At 30.9% G+C, this 12,032-nt stretch overlaps 1 protein-coding gene across 3 annotated transcripts in view; it reads left to right on the top strand.

Moving 5' to 3' along the window:
- Positions 1 to 11,560, top strand: part of mbnl3 (muscleblind-like splicing regulator 3) — a 253,728-nt gene extending 242,168 nt beyond the window's left edge. For all 3 annotated transcript variants that reach the window (XM_051935117.1, XM_028815762.2, XM_028815760.2), the window contains one exon: positions 944 to 11,560. The gene's annotated coding sequence lies outside the window, so the exon portion shown is untranslated. The remainder of the gene's footprint in view (positions 1 to 943) is intronic.
- The last annotated feature ends 472 nt before the right edge of the window (positions 11,561 to 12,032 follow it).

Genomic DNA, 12,032 nt, shown 5'->3' with positions numbered 1-12,032 from the left:
CAGCGGTCACCATCACTTCAGAACGTTACCTTGTAATGCTAGAGAAATTTTTGCGGCCCCCACTGGAAGAAATGGATGTGGTGGATGCCAGGTTTCAACAGCATAGAGCAACAGCTCATACGGTGTGAAGATCCATGCACGTTTTGTGGGAGATGTTTCCAGGGAAGCTGATCTCCCAGTGCAGTGATGTCGGGTGGCCTTCACTTTTGCCTGATCTTGCTCCATGTGATTTCTTCTTGTGGGGCTGTCTCAAGTTGAAGGTATATACACACCGACCTTAAAACCTTGAAGACCTCAAGGACGCTGTTTGTCACGAAATCACCACTATTCCCCTTGAAATGGCAGAAATCGTCTCGAAGAGTGTATCGCTAATGATGGCCACCACCTTGAAGACATCATTTTTAAAACACAGTGAAAAAAATATATTTTGTATACCCTTTCTTGTGTTGTAATGAAATTTATTTTATCTTGTAGCGTTTTTGTAGAATAAACGTTTGAAATGTGGTACTTCTTTTTGGCTCACCCTGTAAATATTTTTAGTTATTTTTCCTTAATACTATTTGTTTAAATGTTGTTCTTTATTTCAGCCTGAAATCTCAATGAGTGTGTGTAGACTTTGGATATTCATTATAAGTTCACTTTTTTTAGGTTTCAGTGTGCTGATTTTGGACCATCTCTTACATTTATCAGGGTCGGATATCTTTGGTAATATCAAACAACAGTTAATAAACAGCATATGTACAGACTTTAGATATCCACCATAACTTCATTATTTTTTAGATTTGCATGTGCAGATACAAGCCCGTCTCTTAGATTCATTGCAGCCAAGTATCATTGATAATATCAAGCAACAATCAATATGCAGTATTGAATTTCTGATAATTTCTTTTCTCACAAGTTCAGTTCATGCTGCATTTAATCATGATTTTTTTCTCTTTTTTAGTAGGCCACTCTGAAGTTATGAGCAGCAAAATGGTGGATCTGTAGAATATTTCTATGGAAATCCATGTTCATCCAGTCACTAATATCTCCCTTGGCAGTAAGCCTTATTCTGTACTCACGTTAACCAAAAAATAGGTATGTTAAACAGAAACGTTTAAAATACCGATCAAAGTTGAATGTTAGAGGAGGAAATATCTGGGAGAAACTTGCACATACACTGTGTAATACTGTCTTACTCAGCGTGGAGCAAGATAGAAGAACAGAGGAATGCATCTGAATGAATTTGGAATGCATTGGATTCTATAGAAAGAGACAAGTTTGTAAGACTCTTGCTTTCAGAGCATATTGAAACTGATATATTTTCCTGTCATTTATTTTTATGAGAAAGTGTTATCATTGTTGTGTTTACATCAGAAAATTAATATTTTGTTTTTCACTTTTCTGTTTTAAAAGTTAAATCATACTTTTAGTTAAAATGTTTTACAACTGTATCTAGACTATAAGGCTTTAATAAAGATAAAAATAATTTGGCTGCACTTAATTATGCAATTCCAACAGGACCCATATGAGATTATTTCAAATTATGTCTTAATAACAGTGCTTTGTAAATATTAACAACTAAATATCTTCTTCTTCATTTGGTTAAAAGTATTTTATTATTTATAAAATTTTAACAATGGTCTGTTTGAAGTAATAATTCAATTAGATTTATGAAACAAAATGATCTCACAAGATATTTGATTAACATTAAAAGTATATATTCAATGTAATAACAGATTTTCAGTTGTAAGGTACACCAGTAGATCTTTTTTTTGAAAGCTAATTTGATATAAGTGTAGCCAAGTTATTTTTACAGCAGCACCTGGGATTGTCAGTATTCCATGAATGTGTTCTTATTAATGCATTTAACCCCATTATTGGAAAATATGTACATAATTATTGACTATTGTTATAGATTGAATCATGTGTCTGACTTATTCTACATGCAATCAATTCTTTTCTCGAAAATGAAGGCAAGTCATTTCTAATGCAGTGGAGTGGTAGTATGCGAGAATAAGATTCTGTCTTGCAAAGGTCATTAACCAGGCAGGGTTAAAACTAAGCCATAATCTGATGGAATTGCATTCAGTTAATACACCATTTTAAATGGTGTTCAGCTGCATGCCTGCACATTTAAAATCAAACAAAATCTTTTATTAAATAATAAGACTCATTGGGGTTCTGGCATAACTCCTATGGTTCTCTTTTTCTCAAAAACATCTTATGATTGGTTTTGTTTGTCATTTGCATCCAAGATGCTTAAATGTACTTATTTTTCACAATAGGATGAACAGTCATAAAGATCTTTGAATGTTTTGACTGAGCATCAACATGCAAGTCTGCCTGAACGTATCTGATGTGGCCATGGGTTTACCAGCCTTTTTACACAGTCTGTTTTAGTGCCTGAGAAAATAAGAAACACTGCTGTTATCTATGAAAAGGACTATTAATTGCTGTACTGAAGGAGGGGCAAATTATATTTTTTTATCCCTCTGTTTACCTTGTAGAGTTACATACATTATTAAGGTATTTTTGAAAAATGCAGGTGGGGTGCGATTGGTTTTCATTTTTTGTTCAATATTGTTTATACTTGTTATACTTTTAATTTCTTACGTCAGCCTTTCGTGTGTATGCATGAGTGTAAGATGGTTTTTGGAGTGTCTGCATAATACATAAATAAATATATATATATATATATATATATATATATATATATATATATATATAAAAAAAAACGTTCCTCAACAAGATGCACTCCTAACTTTGGCACTGCAATAAGGACATTATGAGGTGTCCTTTATATTTATATTTAGAGTAAAAATTAAAAAAAAAACTGTGAAGCAGAAAGCAGCTATTTAATATGATGTTTTGCATTAGATTTTTCTAGGACATTGCTAGACAGCAGTTTTAAACTCTGACACATTGTTACCAATAAAATCTGGCTTTGGTTATTTTGTCCAAAATCCTGCACTCCTCTCTGATACATTTTGTCAGAGTAGTGTTAACCTCCATAATGCTTGCCATATTTGAGGACTTGGAAGAAAGTTTGAATATTGCTGTATTGTCACTATAATGTCTTTGCTAAAAGTATACAAAACAAGAAGTAAATAAAAATGTAAATGAGGCATGTTATCGGTCCTGCCCAATTAATAATTTTTAAAATTTGAGTGCAGTGCATTGCTACTTCTGTCTTCTTGAGGGTTTTATTATCACTTTAATTATTGTTGTTGCAGTTCAGTCATTAAGACTTTAAATTACATTTCAATCAATAGTATAATTCAAATTTTAAGTCCCTGTTGAGGCAGTGACTCTAAATGAAATTAACATAGGCCAGTTGTGAGCTATCATAAGAGAGAGACTAATCATACAGATTGTACAGCCCCTCTGTAGGTGTTATGGTGCACCTAAAAGCAAGCAAACAATACTCCTTTTACCAGTGAACTAAGTTGAACATATTTACAGTAGTACTTCAAATTGTTATGTACTCAGTTTTTTTTTAAAGGCAGAAAGCTGTCATAGAGGTCTGTCTCACAGAAGTGCCAAAATTAAAACATTGTATATTATGTTTACATCTGTAAAAATAAAAAAAGAAATTACGCCTTAGAGTCTTTTGAACCCTAAACTTGAATTGGTATCCTTGTTTATTTAAACATTTAGAAGAAAGCTATACTTTTGATCATTCGTTTTGACTGACATATTTATTTACATGTTAAAGTAGAATTTTAAGTAAAATGTTTGCCTAAATTTTAGACTCATTAACTCTTTTTGCAAAAAAACACAAAACGTGGTACCATTGATGCATATTCTATTGCTATCTGGTTTCGAAAGAAAAAATGATACACAGTAAATACATTTTGTTTTATTTCCTTTAACAATGATATACTGTGTGTATACACAAAAATATATAAATATATACAGTATATATATATTAATATTCACACACATACACCAACCCCTATTGCCTAGTGCATCCTATCCTCTAACCTATTGTAGGTTTTTTGTGTAAATCCAAAATGCACCCTATATGTTACCGAAGTTACAATCAACAGTAGATTTGGTTCGTAACTTAGAAATGCCGTAGTGTGAGAAATGTCCTAAATTTGTATTATTTATGTAATTATAAAATATTTTTTGCTGTTTAATGCAATTGTAATGTTAATTTATTTTCCAAATTATGTCCCATTTATTTTTATTACTATCATTGTTGTTGTTACTATTGTTGTTCCTTAGCCTTGTGCACATATTATGCAAAACACTCCTATCCATATTTGTTGCAAGGGACCTATTTTGTGAAGAGATGTAATTTTTTTTAATAGCAGGTATTTTACTTTTGCAAATAAAAAAAAACTATCTTTGTCCAAATACATGCCTGCTTCATATATAAAAATGTATATTGCACTAACCTGTTTTACAGTTAGAAAGTGCAGTGTAGTAAAACATGAATGGCATCAGACTTCACTTCGTTTGTAAGACTATTTGAAAAGTTAGTTATAAAAAAGTACCTTATATTATTCTAGAAACTGAAATGTAATGTGTCAGTAAGGCAGTTCATTGGACAGGTACACTAAATAACAGCAGTCTTCATAGTAAAGAATGGTTAAAATAACAAGTTTTCAGGCATTTTATCAAATGTTTCACTTTAGTTCTTTTCTTTTAATGCAAAATAAACACAGTGGTAGGTTACTGAAACTGTAACTAAAAATATTCTGTAGTATTGTTATGAAGTTTTTATTTAAAAATATGTCTTAGTATTGAAGGGTCACTAATAAGAAATGAGGGATGTGCTGTATTGTAATGTCATTACTGCAGCAGATACTAAAATAACACACAGTTAACATCAGGTTGGGACAAACTATACAGTGTCAACTAACTGAATAATCAAGGTTGACTGAAACATGTTCTCTGGCTTGTGACATTTTCTTTAAGGAAAGAATTCTTAACACAGCATATATTTCCATTGTACTGTACCAGTAAGTCAGGACTGCAAAGGAATGTAAATTAGCAGTTTTACTTAGGAGAATGTTAATTCAAAATTTCCACCCATAGTAAACAGTAAACAGCAAGTTTGCATATTAAATGTAAATTTCGTATTTTTTTCTTTCAGATAGAAGAAAATATGAAGTCAGAGGAAATATGCTTCTTTTATGTGTTCAGTTTATTGGTTAATGGATGGATAGCCAAAATTAAAAAATGAATTCAATACTTTAGTGTTCTGGTAACACACATTTATATTCTTTTTAAAAATGACCAGATAGGCTACAAAATTTTGGTTTGTGGCCTCTACGATATCTCAGGTCACTGGGAATATATGAAATATTTTTTATAGCTGCATAGATAATAGAAATGTCAGTAACTGGTACAAGTATGTTTCAACAGCATATTACTGCAGGTTTCTAACTTTGGAAGTAAAATCCTGTATAAATTATACTTAGGAGTTTTTTTTACAGGTAATACACATTCTAAAGGAATTTCAAAAAGGAGGCATCCAATTTTACTCTCAATTTAAGTAAAATAACACATTTAATAATTAAGTTAAACACATACATTTAAACTCGTGAAGCTTCCTGTCTCCTCTGTTCGTGTTTCAGCATTCCTTAATCTACCCTCAGTGCGCATTCACCCTGAAGGAAGGACTTTTAAAACAACCTGATTATTATCACAATATATTATTATATTATATTCTCCCTTCTCCACCAACTTTCATTTGCAGAGTAACTTTATTTTGGTCATATCTCTTCTTCACTCATTGAACAAGTTAACTTGACTAATAAATTTAGGGTGTGAATTACAAGTGTCATAAATTATATTGAGCTTTTCCAAAAATATTATAGATATACTTCATACTCCATTTCTAGAAATCTGAAAAATTCATACTAATTTTCCAGTGGCTCAGATCCTAAAATGTTACACAAAATACAGTATTTTTGCCTCCACAGACAGCAATTTTCAATTTACTATTTCAGTTGATTTAGATTTAGCATGTGTTCAGGGAAAAAATCTTTTAAATTGACATAATAAAATATCCAGAGTTTAACAATAAAATACAAAAAGCAATTAAAGTATTGATACTTGTAATTCAGTTAGGATGTATATTTAATTATGATCAGTGTCAATTTGTAGACAATGAAGTTAACTTTCTTAATATCTAAAAATTTCCATAGCAGTAGGTTCCTTGTAGTAGTCAAATGTAAGTAAATTTAACTTGTAATGACTGGTGGATATATTTTTGTGATCTGCTCCATTTATTTTTATAAACCTATTACAAGTATTGTAGTGCCTCTTCAGCTTCATGCATTGCTCTACATAAAATTTGTTATAATTTGCATTTTCAGTCCTTGTAACATAAATACTAGCGAATGAATGTTTCTAGCTTAATTAATTCTGTTTATCAGTTAAACAAGTTATTAATTATATGTGTCCTTTCCTGTTTTCCATTTTCAAACATGTTTTGAATCATCTCTTCCCTAGTAGATTTTCTGTATCTTAATCATTCATAATCTGCAAATACTGTTGAATCTACGCTTTATTTACAGATTTCTGTCCCGGGTGGACTGTGCATCTTTCCTACCATGTTTAGCATGATCAAAGACAATACAGTAATTGCTTTGATCTATGCCACATCATTTATTTACTGTAATATTTGTTGAAAAATATGCCTTTTAAATTTATTTCTCATTTGGCAATTGCATTTTGTAATTTATTTTGTGTCTGATATAATATGTGTATACGTACATTTGAACATTTATAGAAATTAAGAGTTTTTTATTATTAATGTAAAAATTTTGTTACCTAAAAATAATAATGATTCCTTGACCCATATCCTAAAAATATAACAATTGTGAATATATTGGATCCTTATTTTTAAAAAGTGCTAATAATTATCTTGTAATAATCCTTCTGTGCACCTGTTTTCTAACCCACTTTTCTATTCACTGGTTGTGGCCTATCCTGGCAGCACTGGATGCAGGTTAGTAATGTTCCCTGTATAGGGAACACCATCTACTGCAGGGATTTTTCACACACATATCCACACTCCCTCCTGTCCAAGTCAATTTAGAGATGCCGGTTAATCTAACATGTACATAACTGCATACATTAAAATTTCCATGCAGACACACAGAGAATGTGAAAATTGTACAGTGGCAGTGTAGTCTAGATCTTAAGGTGTGTGGCAGTATGTCTAATAACTGCACCATGCTCTCCATTTCATAGTGTCATCCTTATTATTTTTAAATGAATTTAAAGTAAAATGTCGTGGTAAAATTTGAATGTTAAATGTTACACATTTGGTGAAAGCCTTTGGCAATTCTGCATTTTAAGGCAGCTTTTGAAAATTGTCATTCTTCCCCTGTTATGTACTTTTCTAACAGTATATTGTGCCTACTTTTTACTCAGTCATCAGTTTAGATATTATCATGGATATGGAAAAATATCTGCCTGATGCTTAATTTATTTTGACAGCCTGGTGTTCTCTTCAAGAAAGTAATATATGCCAGATTTCTTAAGCAGTATCTGGGTCAAGCCTATAAAGATATTGTTAAGAGGTAATTACTGCTTAGTAACTACTTCATAATATAAAATATATAAGTGTATTTTTATTTAATTAATACCTTTAAAGATAATCATTTGCTTTCTGGATGAAATAACATGTTTAATTATTTATTTGTTAATTAAACAAAGGTATCATTTTAACATAAAGAAGCTCATAAGGACGTCTAAAGTTAAAATAAATGAAAACAAGAAAATGTATTCTTTTAAGCTTTTTACATTTCAGTTTTTCACAATACATTAACTGTGCGATTAATGTAATTAATGCCTTTGTTTCTTCTACCTAGATTTTTTATTAAGATAAAACATTTTTGTTTTCATGATTGAGCATTTTTGGGGCCTTAGATATTTAACCACAAATATACATTGGCTTCATTTAGAGGATTTTTATCTAGCTTCTCTAAAACAAATGTGCATGCTTGTGCATATTTATAGGATATAGTAAAATAGGCTCTTTCTTGCTAGTTTTAAGCTTTTTATTATTATTTTGTAAGCAGTTTTATACTCATTTATTTAGTTATTAATTTGGAAGGAGTGTCAATATTTTAGCAGGTTTAAACTTATAATTTCAAACATTTAAAACAAAATATAAAAATAAATAACCTAATGGCACTGAGCTGTTTACTTTAAATATATTATACAGTAAGCATGGTAATGAAATTTAAGTCGTTAGTTGTAGTTTACACTTAAAAGTAAAAAATATACATTTTATATTTTCTTTAACAATGATAGATTCATTGTTGATGATGTTAAGTTGTTGTTGTTATGGCAACAAAACTACAACATGGCTACCTTTGTATACCTAAATTGTGAACTTTTTCACATGTAAATTTAGATTATGTACAACAGCATTAATTTATTTAAGGTGGTACAGTTAGATACTGTCAGAAAAAAGATACTGGTATTTGAATATTTTGTATGGAGAAACTTTGAGAGTCCAAATTTGAAATCATGTTGGTTTTATTTTCATTTTTTATTTTATTATTATTATTATTATTACTAGTATTATTATTATAATTGATCATTAGTCTTGGAAGACATAGAGTCACCATCTGTATTTTATAACTACTAAGATATATGGAGAGAAGGGGACTTTCCAAGGTACTGCAACAGCAAAATGGTGTTTAAATCAGTTGATATGGAAAATCAGCACTGTAGAATATATAAAATAGCAGCTGTACACATTGAGAGGACTAGTTGTAGTATTATTTACAAAAAAATATAATTATATATCTTTCACCACACAGTTACTGCCTGTCATTTCAAACAAGCAGCCTATTTGTATAGTTTATGTTTTCCCAAGAACAATAATAAATTACGTCTATATATTTTTATATTTGCTTCCATTGCAGAATGACTTACCACTTGGATTTTGATACTACTCTGGCTGGTTAGCTGTTGAATTAGTCCAGTTTAATTACTTTAGCACTGGAGGGAAACATAGTATTTGCACTATTGCCTTTATCAATTCACATTGTCTTTACAACATCAGTGAAACTTGCAAGCATCAGTTTATTTTGAAATCTACAGTATATTCTAGACCTGTTTACTAAGGATGGATTTCGATATTACAATGATTCAAATAATTCAATAAACACGATGAGCAAACCCTGCATCATTTCAAATTAATTGTTGACAGCCTATTTTTTAGCTTATGACCTGACAACTGCAATATTTCATATTTCATTTTCTGTGTTTTACTTATGTGTTATTTTCTTATGTATAGTTCATTATATGTTCTTGTATACATTTTACATGCAATGACATTTACAATAAAGACATACTACACAATTACTTAGTTTATGTAATACAGGTAAATGTCTGAAATAGGCAGTGCCTTCCGGTATCGTAAAACTGTTGTTTTTATTGTACTGGACTTCATTTTGTACCATTCAGGTAGCTTGTATTATGGAAAGTCCCTTCAAATTGCCACCCTCTTTGACAGTGTTGAAGAAATGTGTTTATGCTGCAGTTCCAGTGACTTAGTGTACGAATGTGTGATATTCACCCTATTTGCACTTATGTACATAGTTAATGAAAGAAATACTCAGAACTTATTTTGAATATAAAATGGACGGTATTGTTGTTAATACAAGAAAGAGTTTGTAAAAGATATAGATGTTGCTACAGCTTTGAGGGTTTTTGCTATGACACACATCTGAAAGCATGGTGTTGCTTTGCTGTTGTAAAAACATTAAGATGCTTTGTAGTTTGCCATAGCTAACAATCTGACAGGTGGGTCAAAGTTTTCACCAAAACCTGCTGCCTCTGGTAAATTTCCCAGATCTTGTTTGTGGATAATATTTCTGAACACAAAGTTAATCCACTTAAAAGATCATTAGTAAAATGCTTCTGAATTTAAGTATACCGCTACTATATTTGCTTTTGCAGTCAGTCCCTGACTAAAATCAATACCAAAGATGGTGCTGTTGAACACAGGGATTTGAAGTCAAATTGTACTTTGTTCTCCCAAGTACTCATATTTTAAGATTGAGTTCCTATAGTACTGTTTTGAAGAGTTTAGAAACCATTTTATCATTATTTTTGCAGAAAAGACAATCTTAAAGAGTTGGTACTAGGTTCCTGTACATTGAATATGTGATAAAGAGTTTGGATTTGTTTCTCTACACTGTTTATTTTATAGCTCGATTTATTCATCTAACAAGTCTCAGGCTTATAGAGAATGCAAACTGAATGTACTGAATCTTTAAGATCAAAAATTTGGATATTTCATGAAAACAGGGAGGTAATTTTGTACATTTAGTACATTGGTGAGACTTGTGTGGCCCATTTTACCACCTTTATGGTTGCAGCTTTTAAATTTTGTTTAATGCATATCATTAGTTAAGGTATACTGAAATATTCCTTGCTATGTGCAATACATATTTACCAATATGTACCTACTATATGTAAGCATATATATATATATATATATTTATATATATATATATATATATATATATATATATATATTCTGAAATATGTAAACAGTATTTAATTTTATTTAAAAAAAGAAAATTTTCTAATGATCTTTTGTGCAGTTTCAGAAAGCAGAAGAGATTCATGTAGGAAATATTCAAAGAAACTCATTTCTTTTTCACTGTAACTCTTCAACTAATCAAGAAAATAGAAGATAAAATTATTTTAGTAATTGTTCTCTTTAGCTGGAGGGCAATATTCACATTTTTAATTTCCCTCTTGTGTTGGGCTCAAGCTCACAGAGAAGTTCTGTTTGTGAGATATTTTACATTTTTGCTATCTGGTAGAGCTGGAAGCCAACAATTTTGTTGCCATGGCGCTCATGCCTTAGCAGAAGAGGGGGGATTTCTTCAAAGGTGAACAGGGAGATTTCCTCAAGCCAATACTGTTTGACAGCCATATAGCTAACAATAATGGTTATGGAGTCACCATAGTAGAAACAACATAGGAAATTTTTTTCACATTAAATGAACAGAGTATTATAACCATCAAAGCTAAAAACAATCTAATCCTTCATTTTGCCTGTGTTTATTTATATATACACACATGCACATTCATATATAGTGCACAGAAAGTAGCATACAAGTTAATATTAACTAATGGCAAGGTAATTATTTTTAAAAACATAATGATAAATATATATTTGTTTATATACATAAACTTTTGTACAAAGTCTTTCCTGGCTGTAAAAATGGTTGCAGATAGAAACATTTGATGCAAGTTAAACATTAAGGTCCTGCTAAGGAAGAGGCAGCAGAATCATTGAAACTGGCTGTAGAATGATAATCCCCTGTGGGTAATTGCATACTTGTACAGTTGTCTCTTAAGCCATACCACCTGAGATTGTTCCCCTCCTCTGCTAAGAGCTGGATAAAGAAGTGCTTTGATTTTAATTTTCTGTTTGCTGTTAGTTGTACTGCTTGTATGTGCTCTAGAAATATGCTTCATGCTAATCTTTTCAATATATAAATACATATATATATATATATATATAACTTCTGTTATTTTTTTGATCTTTTAATAAAGCACTAAAATAAAGTTGTCATTTGAACCTTTTTCTTGCCTGTGTTGTCCTTGGTTTTCAACATATTGCATAGAGTAGCTGTTTTAGTTACCATTTTTAAATATAACTTTCTGTAATTTTATAATAAATTGGACATTTCATAATGTTAAAATGTAGATTATGTATGTAATGTTTCAACACCTGATCTAGCTTATGTCCAGAATATTGTTTTAAGAGCAGTTTATTCATTTGTGTCCCCGGATTACAGAGAAAACAGTAAGTAGTTTATGATTGTTCTGCCAATGTGAATTCATTTATGTGATTATATCTTATGATGCATCAGAACTTAATGTACTGGTGTTGCTGCACAAAAAGATTGGGACTTAGTGTGAGACAATTCAGCTGGCATCACCATAAAGTCCACTGCTTGCAGTGCATAGAAGGCAGTCCCTGCACACACGAGCATTGCTATTGCTTATGGTGTAAAAGGGGCTACTTCTTGAAGGCTTTTGTAATGTTA

The sequence above is a fragment of the Erpetoichthys calabaricus genome, chromosome 12, assembly GCF_900747795.2.
Source record: "Erpetoichthys calabaricus chromosome 12, fErpCal1.3, whole genome shotgun sequence".
NCBI classification, from domain to species: Eukaryota; Metazoa; Chordata; class Cladistia; order Polypteriformes; family Polypteridae; genus Erpetoichthys; species Erpetoichthys calabaricus.
The sequence above is the reverse complement of the archived record's forward strand: the minus strand, read 5'-3'. Positions and strand labels throughout refer to the sequence as shown.